Genomic DNA, 12,440 nt, shown 5'->3' with positions numbered 1-12,440 from the left:
ATATTACCAAGGAGATTTAGGCTTCCTTACAAAGCAATATAGAAACCCAACAAAGTCGAATCATTGTGGCTGGACTATATTGGTAAAGAGTTAAAAGGCATCTTATACCTTCCCCACATTTCCACCAAAAGACTTAAATTCAAAGCTATTCATAAATTTTGCACACTCCTATCTCCTATCTTCTGAGTCCTAGGTGGTCTAAACAGGGTAGTACTGATTGGAGTGCTCCCCTGTCAGGTTCTAAGAAAGTATCAGATCAGTTTACCTTTCTAGTTGTAAGAGTTGGAGAGAAAAGAGAGACAGCCAAACCTGTTAATAACCATCTAACCAGCAGACAATGTAGGAGCAAAGCAGGCTCAATTAGTAACCTGCAATTTGGTTAAGTAAATTAAAATTGCCTTCTTCTTGAAGATAGGAAGAGTATAAACTTATTCAATTTTCTATCAGTTCACATTTTGGCTTCATTATGTCCTCTTTGTGTCAGCATACACTAGTCACCTAGCCACACGAAACGTTGGGAGCCTCAGATGTATTATAGGAATGATATCATGCATCAGATAACCAAGTACTTTACTAGGAGTGCATTAGTTCCTTTTCCTTCTCAGAATAGCAAATGTAAAATTTTGGGTTGTCAGAATAAAAGAGGGAGATAAAGCTGGTGAAAGGGAATCCCTCAATGAATAGCTGATGTTGATCTAGATCATGATAGAATTTTACCAGAAAGGAAGGCTATTCTGTAAGATGAATAAAAACATAAGCAAAGGCACAGTAGTAAGGTTGCATTGAGGTCTTTGGGGGAACATAAGGAACTTAAATTAAGTCATAAAATGCTGAGGTGGAATAAACATTGAAATTGAGCACTAAAATCCACAGAAAAATGATCTTGTTCAATTTTTGGCTTTAAATAGGAAGTCTGACATCCATAGTTCATACAGTTTTTCTAATATCTAATGTGCTGTAAGTGATGATTAATGGCCTAGCATCAAATTACAAACATATGAAAATATTTGTAACACATACAAAAATAGTCCTAAAATTATGAATATATATGAACTGTGCTTAAAGTAAACAATCATACCAGTAAACAGACTTTTATATACTGTAGGAATAGATCAGACCATGAAAGGAAAGCTTAATTTTCCTTTATATGTGTCTATTTTAGTTAACATAAAAATATGGCTTCATAGTAGCAACAGGGAGTGCTTTCAAATGTAATGTAAATTATGAAAAGTGACTTCTAGAGGACGTACTACTATCACAGCCAACGTTGAACTGGTAAAATTCCATTTTCTCTACATTGCTACAATCTGTGGTTAAAAGTCCTGGAATAGAATGTTTAAAGAGAATAGGTAATCAATACAATGTGCCACGGTTTTATCAAGACTTAGAATAAAAAGGTGGGAAGGCACAAGGCAGGAAATGCTGTGGCTTTATCTTATCTATGTCCTGGATGCCATCTCCCCAGGGGAAACTTGAATTGAAGCCTCTGAAGGAGAGCCTTTGTTTCTTACAATGTAGCTTAAATCTCAGGAACAAACAACACCTTTAAAAAGAAATCTGAAACATGGTTCCTCTTATAATGATTTCCTTCAATACAAATTTTTTAATTATTGATTTTTGAGTTACAATGCTACCGTCACTCTCTCTCTTTTCCCTTACATACAGTCTAGATATGGTGAAATGAAATGAGCACAGAACATTGATTTGAGTCACACCTACATTTGTGTCCTTAGCTGGTAAGAGTGCAAGTATGATAACATATTTTCAAGCATATTAGTGCCAAGTATCCCCACCATCACCACCAATTTGTTATCACTTTACTTCCAAAGGAAACCTTACCCTTTCTCCCAGGGCTTGTGCCAGCTGTCTGACTCTTGGAACTGTCTCAGTGTTTGGACTGATCTCAGATAAACATGCATTTGCACTCCAAAGCTGCATAATGCATTCACTCTCAGCATGGGGACATGCAGCTGTTATATGCTAAGGGTGTTATTTATGTTCTTAACAGTTTTGAAAAATAAAACTTTCCTTCCAACGCTCAAATTATCCTTCAAAAATAATTCAAATCATAGATTTGCCTTTTCGTCGATGAAGAATTCCCTTCTTTACATCTTTTGCAATGCAGCGTTGGTGTTGTTGCCAAAAGAATTCTGAGAAGAAACAACACCATTACATTTCCAGCAGAACACTTCGTAAGTGTTCTATAAGCAACTAAAAAGAATCATGGTCCTGCTCAAAAAATGATTGTATTATGGTTCCATTAGTCACTTATGTTTAGTATATGATTTCCCTTCACCCATAAAGCCTGTCCCTCTGCAGAAGCTGGCAATAGGGAGAAGCTAAATACCTTAGAAAACAAAGCAGAATAAGAGGCTCCTTCAGCAATATTGTGAGCACATGGGGCAATCATATATGTACTGTCATGTGATGCATATGATGGCTTTTTCTACAGCAAAGGCATAACTTTTTATGGCAGGTTAACTCCAAAATCCATCTAATTGTATCTTTAAAATCTATAATGCAAGGTGTTTAATTTTGCATATATATACATATATATATATATATATATATGTATATATATATATGTACATATATATATACAGGTATTTTCCTCTGACCTATGCATAAATCTCTTTTTAGAACAAACTTGCACAATGATGTGAGGTCAAGCACCTCCCAAGGTAGAAATCTCAGTAGTATCCTCAAATCAGTGCATCATCTTGAATCTCTGATTCTTTTTTATTAAATGCCTCTACTATATAGCCCCTTCTTTTGATGCCCCTCGATAGTGCCTTATTATCTCACCTATATTCTACTAACTTGGAGGTATGCCACCAGTCAACCAGACTAATCCAACTTCCATACTCCAACCAACTAGCTCCCTGAAGACATGTACTAATTGTTGTCCCAATTCTGCTTAGAAATGTCTATCAATTGCTCATTATCTTTTCATTTGGCTTGGCCTGAATTCCATCTTTTATAGGAAAATAAATTGTTAGTATAGCACCTTCCTGAGTTCTGAGAGTCATTTCAGTAAATCATCAAACCTGAAGGGGTCATGGAAGCCTCAGAATTGGCAGTAATTTGGTTGGAAGGATAGGTGGCCTGGGGATCCATAAGCCTATGACTTGTGTAAAGGGAAAGGAGTCTTGCTGGGACTGTGCCCATTAAATGTGGAATCTGTACTCAATCCGGTGGTTAACATTAGAATTCTGCATTTCAGGATTGCCTTCACTAAACACCTAGCTGATCTTCAGATGACTTAGTCCCTGTGACTCTATCTCTTAGCACATAATAGTTCTCTGCTTAATTAAAGCCATACATACCTTTCCTACTTGTTCAAAAAAAAGGTCCAAAAATTAAGTAAACCTTTCTCTAAGTCACAAGTCCATTAAGTTATTCTTTTCTTCTAAGATGCCACAGCTCTTGGGTTTTAGCTTTAGCTTTGGTTTGGATTTTGGTTTTAACCTCAGTTCTAGCCCTTTGATTAGTGTGCACACGGTTGCTATAATCATGCTTGATACTTGATATTTTGTGGTTTTCACTATCTTCTATCCATCCAAGTTTGAAGACTTTTCCCATTCGTAGGTGTCCATTTCTATATGCATAATGTGTGTCCTGGGGCACCTGGTGGCTCACAGTTCGTGAGTTCCAGTCCTGCACTAGGCTCTGCACTGACACCATGGAGCCTGGTTGGGATTCTCTTTCTGCCCATTCCCTGCTCTCTCTCTCTCTCTCTCTCAAAAAAAAAAAAAAAAAAAAAAGCAAAAAAAACAACAAAAACCAAACACGTGTCCTGCTAATTCAACCTTTATATATTCTTTAAAAATGACATAGGATGGTGTTTGTATGTTGTTAATTATATAAGTGATATTGTGCTATTTATCCTTTGTATTTTACTTTTTTCTTTGAATATAACTTTTAAGATACATCAATGGTCTCATATGTAATTCTGGGAATTACTTTGTATATATCCATATGTGTGTGTGTGTGTGTGTGTGTGTGTGTGTGTGTGTGTGTGTGTATATATATGTATATGTGTATATATATATATATATGTATATGTATATATATATTTAATTTCTACATATGGGTATTGGTAACCTAGGACCCCTACACTAGGAAAATGAATATATACATTGTAATACACATACATACATAGCCTGTGTGTGTGTGTGTGTGTGTGTGTGTTTGTACTGCGACAAAAGATATAGTTATCAGCACCTGCGCATTTGTCCATTGTGAACTATTTGAAAACAAACCATGAGTAAGATGCTACTTTCCAAGATGTAGACTTAATTAAGAGGTAGACTTAATTTCACAAATTCCAGATCCCTCCCTCCAATATAGCTCCATTAATTTACAGTTCCATCAGAAGTGCGTGAATTTGCTTGTCTTCCCAACTCTTCATCAACGCTAAGTGTTGCTTGGCATGATTTTACTTTCCCGTCGTAGAAAGCTTATTACTTGTTGTTGTTTTCCTTTCCGTTGTCCTGACAGAGTTCCTTTTTGTGAGAAGAGCATGTATTGTTGTTATTTGTACTCAACCACCGATAGTTGGTGCCCTCTCTAAGAGAAGTCTGCCCATTAGGGAACCGCTTATTAGTTCCACTAGAGTTTCTGCACTTTCTCAGTGGCTGTGCACTTTCTCTTAATTTACCTAGCCTAGGCCTGGGAAAAAGAAGAGGAAAAGAAAATTGTTGAGGACAAACAAATCTTTGGAAAGCTAACATTTTTGTCTGGCCCCAGCACTGCCCTGATTCATGGTGCCTATGACATCATGCAGACCCTGCTGATTTTTTATGCAGAAGGAACAACTGAACAGTCTACCGTGCACCCAGGAAAATGCTGGGAGAACCCCTTACCTGAAGGCATCCCCTAACTATGGCCCTGGTGCACCCTCATTTTAGGTTCCACATTCAATTCACACCAGGATTCAGTTGCCTTCTTGCTTCTGTAAGTTTTCTGAGTTAACTTCTGAAATCTATGGAAGTACTTCTCCCATCTGTGGCATCTCTGAGTTTGGGTTCAAGGGAAGGAATCATAGGTATGTTTTAGTTAGACATTTTATCTGGAACACAGCCTTCTTCTTGCTAAATTGTCGGTAATTTGTGTCTGTTTTTATTCATCATTGGATTGGATCTTTCTCCTCTTAAAATTACTTTCTGTAGCTAGAAGCCAATGTAGAGTGGATCATCTATAAATATTTTGAACTAAAATTAATAAATGCTGGGGTTTTAAAAACTTCAGAAAGAAAGTCTTACTGGTAAACTATATTTGGATCAAAAGAATAACACTCTTATGTACAGCCAAGGCCATCAATGTTATCATACTAGAACAAGGGAACATGGAGACAATATGCAAACAGACTTAAGGTGTCCCTGGGCTTTAATCCATGCATGTGCCTATGTGTTTCTGTTTGTCATGTATGTTGCATGAATATTTATGGGTCTTCCAATGGATTTTTATTACTTTAAGAAGGTTCTGTGAAATATAATTTCCTCATTCAATTGTAATTAATCACTAAACGTCTTGGTTCAGTAAAAATATGTGATATAACAAGATGGTATATGTATCTTTATTCACAAACTCAAGATTTAACTATTATGCATTCAGATAGCAGGGTGGTTCAGTGTTTTAAATCTCCAAATGAAGTTGTGAATTAGCACACTATTGGTCTATCTTGTCTATGATAATTATCTTAAAATATTGAAATAGATTTTTCTTTATTCAATGTATCATTATCACTGACAAATGGTTCATACAATGTTGAGCTTCAGATGCAGGTTGATGAGGCCTTTGACTCTGTTTCTCTGCAGTTCTTATGGTATTGAACTCATCTAGGTACTCTGGTTGAAGGATTGCACATTTCCTCTTTCACATCAATAGAAAGAAAAAGACCCCTGCTTCACACAATAATTATATAAAAGTCCTGAGTTTCTTTTCATTTAACCACAAGGAACGACACAGAGATTAGGGAGTGCCATGAATTTACTGGCTTAGGCCTGGAACTTAGCCCTTCCTCACAACATTGCTGCACAAAGAGATGTGGAACTTACACTAGTCAGAGCCCACTGGTGGAGTCAGGCATGGATGTGTTCTATACAAACTGCCTGTGTGTTTCCCAGCAGGGGAGAGGTAGTTCCTCAGAACTACAGCAGTGCACTATCAGGAAGGGGAAGCAGGGGATAGTGGGTAGACAAGTAACAAATATTCATTTTATCTGCTAATGGTCATCCTTCTTTGTCTTCTCCAACCTGCTTGATTTCCAGTAAAACCCACTACTAATTATATCTTTCTACAGCACCGATATGATAATTTCATTTTCTTTGATGAAGTTTTGCATAACTTCCCATTGTTGATGAAGTAATATTTAAAAGGCCTTTTATAGTAAGAATCCAGTTTATTTATTTATTTATTTATGTATGTATGTATGTATGTATTTTAAAAATATTTTTAAAGGTTTATTTATTTTGAGAGAGAGACAGAAGTAATGAGCGAGGGAGGGGCATAGAGAGGGGAAGAGAGAGAATCCCAAGCAGTGCAGACGCAATGTGGGGCTCGAACCTATGAACTGTGAGGTCATGACCTGAGCTGAAAACAAGAGCCGGACACTTAGTTAACTGAACCACCCAGGTGCCCCAAGAATCCACTATATTTTAGGGCATTATATCTTTTAACTGTTCCTGTACAACTTTTACTTTTCTTCACAAAATCTGGCCAGGAACTCTCACATTCCTATGATTTTATTCACACGGTGTCCTCATGCTTCCTTCTCACCTAGTGACGTCCCACTTATATTTTTATGTCTATCTCCATATCATCACCTTTGTGAAATCTCTCCTGACTCCATGGGTTTCCATAGTACTTTTACTTCCCTATAGTTCTTTCGTGTTTCCTACATTGTTTTTTTTCTAGTATTGATTTGCTTATACATAGTTTTTATTCATGTGTTCTAGTCACATTACACATAACATTACTATTTCTGTTTGGCATGTACAATACACATATAAAATACGTGCAAAGAAACAACCAGACGTTAAATTTTCTGGATAAGTATTAATCCCTAGCCTTACTTCATTCCTTACGGACCTGTAGAGATGATAACATTATTAATGTATTAGACTATGGATGAAAAGCCAGCTACTGGCTAATTGCTGCTCTTATGAAGCTACAAAGATCCATTACTGACCAAAGTGGCTAAAACTTTCAGGCTGGACCAAGCCAAATGGTGTATGATCATTATAAATAATACTAGTCTATTGGTGTAGGAGAAAGATAACACTGCAATGCCTACATTTTCCAAGTTTGTTAACATATATCAAATATTCACAGAAGTGTCTGGCACATTTAGATGTTTAATAAATACAAGCTGTTATATTTATACTTTTATTATGAGATATACTGGTAGCTATGACCACCCAGAAGACAAAGACTACAGTAGATCTTTGTACAAAACAACATTACTCTATAACAGTTCACAAGTTATCTCTCGAGAAAAAAAAAAAATACAAGGAAACATGTGGAATAATAAATAAGAAAACAATCACCTAAAATTATCTTATATATAAAATGGTATAAAGGCATAAAAAGGATGTTTAGAGTTAACTGTAACTAAGTAAGCATTAAGAGAAAAATCAGTGAATCATTTAATGCTAAACAAAATTGTTTTTGAAATGTGTTTGGTTATTTTAGCTACTCTAAGGCAATTTTTTAAATTACTTTTGAAATATCTAAATGTAAAGAATATTAAAATATTAAGAGATAGCCCATAAATATGATATGAAAACAATATTGTTTTAATGGTATGTTTAGCCACATACCCCTAAATAACTATTAGGAGGGGAAAAAAAAGAATAAAGAGCATGAATTTACTGATAAAGTCAAGCCAGGGTAAAAAAGGGTAATCCATGAAAGTATACACTGTTGAAGAGAAATCTTTTTCACTTATCATCAAAAGACAGAAAAAAAATTCTTTTCTTTTATCTTGAAGATTTCATTCAACCCAGGAACAGGAAAATAGGTCTAAGGAAAACAGAGAGTTCATAACCATTAGATTTTGTACTGCAAGTACAAAATCAGAATAAAGCATTCTATTGTGTAGCTGAATTTTACAATTTTATATGAGGAAATATGAAATATTCATTCCTTTTTTTCTCATCCCCCAAATGAAACAAAGAGATTAAGACCTCACAGAAGACATATAGTTCTATAATTTTTTATTTGCAAGCTTACATTAAACTGATAACACTTCCCTCTGGACTATGTTTTATAATCTTGATAAAATGATTTGAATGGCCCCACAGTGATGCTATGAGTTTCACTATAAAACAGGTTAATATGCCTATAACAGTATGCTCCTACATTCTCTAATAGCATGAGTATGACCAATCTATTTTTATTGAAATTATTTAATTTTGGAGGCCTGAGTTAATACTGCCTTGCCTCAGGAGGATAATATGATGTTTATGCTTAGGAGCCAGAGATGATAAATTTAGCCATTAGACTCAGCCTTTACATAACCATGCATTACCTTTTAGTTGCCGTGTTGCTTATCAGAGCCTTGAGCTATTTCTCTAAAAAAACAAATATATCCTACATTTACAAACCATTTTGTCCACGCTATGTTCTTAATTTGTGTATTAGAAGTCACAATATATTTAACAAAGAAGGTAATTAATTTAGTAATATGTAAATATTACTTATTGCTTAAGTCCTATGTGCCAAGCCCTGCGCTAACCTTGGGGAATCCGTAATCAAGAATGGAGATGTTTGGGCGCCTGGGTGGCTCAGTCGGTTAAGCGGCCGACTTCGGCTCAGGTCACGATCTCGCGGTCAGTGAGTTCGAGCCCCGCGTCGGGCTCTGTGCTGACAGCTCAGAGCCTGGAGCCTGTTTCAGATTCTGTGTCTCCCTCTCTCTCTGCCCCTCCCCTGTTCATGCTCTGTCTCTCTCTGTCTCAAAAATAAATAAACGTTAAAAAAAAAAAAAAAAAAAAAAAAAAAAAACTTTAAGAATGGAGATGTTTGATTCTGCCTTCACAGACCTTATGTCAGACAGACCTTATGTGAGGCAGCATGCTAGGAAGTTGGCTATCACAACATGGTGCGTTAAGTTAAATGCACTGGTAAAACTGGCCAGATTAAAGACTTGGGAAAGTCAGAAGCCACTGTTACAATTGGGATGTCGGAAGACGCAGCTCGACAAAACTGATCTAGGATTCCAAAGCAGCGGTTCTCAACAGAGGAAAATTTTGTGTTCCCCTTTCTTCCCCCTAGGAAAAAGCTATTTGATAATACCTGCTGACAGCTTTTCTTGTCATGATCCAGAATCTGGCATCTAACAGGAGAAGACCAGAGAATTTGCCAAATTTTGTACACTGTACAGAAGAGTCTCTGACGCCCCATGCCCCAGTACTTACTTGTCTCAAAATGTCAATAGTATCTAGATTGAGAAATCTTATACTAAAGCAAGTATAAAGAAATCTAAGGACTGAGCCATTATTTTGCTCTTTTGAATAGCTTCGAATTTAAGTTGCTCAATTTAGGACAATGTAAACAGAAGTATATTTTATCACCAGTAAAATGTCCAATTACTAAATACTAAATAAGGTAAGTAGTTAGTTTAATAGATGCCCTTTAACCATATTGCTTTCATCTCTAAAACGTAATTAAAGGCATAGGCAATGTTTTGTTGTCTTTTGTTTTGTTTGCTATCCTTAGAAACTCTAGCTCACTGTTCCAGAATAACAAATTCAGAATGGTCATAAAAAGTTCTAGGTGATTCCTTTACTATGTACTCTCTGTCTCTCTGACCTTAAAAAACTGTTGGAAGTTTCCCTTCTATTTGTCTCTGAACTATCGCTAGTAAACTAAATATCTTTTAGTGTTATTTTAACTAAACTAACATTTCAACTAAAATAATCATTGAACAAACATCCCACAATGGGCCTCATGTCTTGACCATTTAACGTCTTCTTCTCCAAGTTGGCATATGCCCAAAGATATTCCATTCTCTTCAGTCAAATCCATAAGGATTACATTTTTCCCCTATTTGGTTTTCAGTTGCTTGCTTGGTATTGCTAGCTGTTTCATTCAGTAATTGTACAGTCTTGTAAGGTACTTCGAGAGATGCTTTTGAACGATAAAGTACTGTACATGTAAAAGTGATTGTTGATTTTGTCGCCTACTTCCTGCAGGGGCTCTGACATGATAGAATGCCTGGCTTGTAGCTGCCAGTTATCCCTGCCAATCATCAGTCACAGTATATCTCTGTCGTCTTCCAATACCATCAAATTATGGCAGGTTCAAAACTTGTTTTTTTATAAAATCCTTTTGAGGCCAATTGTAATTGTCATTCATATTTATTTCAGTCACAAAAAAGCATAAGTCTATGGAACCATTAATAACATGAGGTAGTATTTTCAAAAATATATGTCTGACCTTGAAATTTCAATTTTTCCATCCATTTGTTTCTAGTTCTACAAATAATAGCAGGAAGGGGGGCGTATCTGTTGTAGAAAAAACTACAATAAAACAGTATCTTAAAATCAATATGTATTTTAAAATACTAAGTGCAAAGCATTGCATTAGATACTGAGAAATATTAAAAAAAAAAAATCTACTCTCTTGCCACACTGAATTGGCTATGATCTAGACACCAAGAAGCCACTTTCTCCAATGGCCTTTGACAGGTACAAAGATGGGATACTGAAATGTTGCTGCAGCATATCTCCACATTTTTTCCATCATTACATGCCAGCCAAAAATTGGCAAAATCAGCAGAATTGCTGCAGCATATCTCCACATTTTTTCCATCATTACATGCCAGCCAAAAATTGGCAAAATCAGCAGAATTAAGGGGCAGTTAAAAAGGGAGTTAAAAAATTAAGTTAAGAGGGTAAATCGAACTGATAGCACACAGAACATTGAAACTCATGCTAAGGTCAGACTTTTTCCTGAATTCCTCCTGATGGTGTCACTTAAATACATGAGCAAGGGAAGGCACTTGGGTGGATCAGTCGGTTAAGCATCTGACTCGATTTTGGCTCAGGTCATGATCTCACAGTTCCTGGGATAGAGCCCCAGGTCCAGCTCTGAGGTGAAAGGTGATTGCTGAGTCCTGAGCATGGAGCCCGCTTAAGATTCTCTCTCCTTCTGCCTTTCCCCTGTTTGCATGCTGTAAAATAAAATAAAATTTGTTTTTTAATGAGCAAGGGAGAAGGGTAATAGCTATCTAAATAGGTCTGTGGCCATTTTTCAACATGACCTTTGACAATTTTACATAACTTCTCCAAGCTTGGAAATGACATGGAACAAACACAATTAAAGCTGCTTAACACAAGTATTTAAGATTAGACACAGAAATGATAAGTATATGTGTAAGAAGAGAAATTATTATTTCAGTATGAAACATATTTTTCAAAATCTTTGGGTCACTGGCCAGCTGTGATTCTACCTAACTCTGTAAGCACTCAGTGCATATCTTTTCAGATTCTAAGAATGGCTTTGCCATCTATCCATATGAAGAGTCAAGCAAGGAAGTTTGAGGGATAATTAAGAGTATAGTTTAGCCCATGTTAATATTGCAATTTTTCTGTTATGTTATTAATCAGTATCTAAATAATACTATTTAATGTCAAATAGCCAAATGGGGGACATAAGCAAATTTCAGGGGAGTGGGGCACTAGTGTAGAGATGGTTTTTACAGACATGACCATACAGGAGATTGCCAAAGAGGTGAGTGTAAATGGTAAAGAACAGAGGAAAAATGAACAATTTCTGGGGCACTGTGCCAAGTGTAGAAGGCTACAAAAGAATTGTTCTAATACAAAAGAAATGGTCCACAGAGGACTCAAAAATAGAAAAGTAAACCACTTTTAGAGGTTTCCCACTGTGAAATTTGAGTAAATGAAGGAAAAAAGGTAAAAAAAATGAAATACTGCGAATAATAGTGTATTTGGTTTATAAACCAAGCCCTTCTCCCCTTGTTATCACTGTCATGTTCTGACCTCCTGGCGAATCAAACTTAGTCACTGAAAAATCAGTAACTCATTGATAGTTTTCCTCTTTGTTCACATTTCTGCCATCATCATCAGCAAGCTCATAGTCATTATCAATAATCCATCCGACGGTCTAGCCTGCTTATTCCCAAGCTCACCGTTAGCCACTTTCACTCTCATTGTGCTACATCCACCCATTGCCAGAGTCACGTTTTGGATCTTGCCATCACCAGAAGCTGCTCCATTTCAGAAATCTTTACGTCTTTATCCCATTCTGGGATAATAGTTCCTGTAATCAAATCTAAAAGTAAAGTTCCCTGAGGCGCCTGGGTGGATCAGTCAGTTGGTAAAACTCATGTTTTCGGCTTAGGTCATGATCTCAGGGTTGTGGAATCAAATCCTGCATCTGGCTTTGTGCTGACAGTGCAGAGCCTGCTTGGG

The sequence above is a fragment of the Panthera onca genome, chromosome F2, assembly GCF_046562875.1.
Source record: "Panthera onca isolate mPanOnc1 chromosome F2, mPanOnc1 haplotype 2, whole genome shotgun sequence".
Classification (NCBI taxonomy): Eukaryota; Metazoa; Chordata; class Mammalia; order Carnivora; family Felidae; genus Panthera; species Panthera onca.
The sequence above is the reverse complement of the archived record's forward strand: the minus strand, read 5'-3'. Positions refer to the sequence as shown.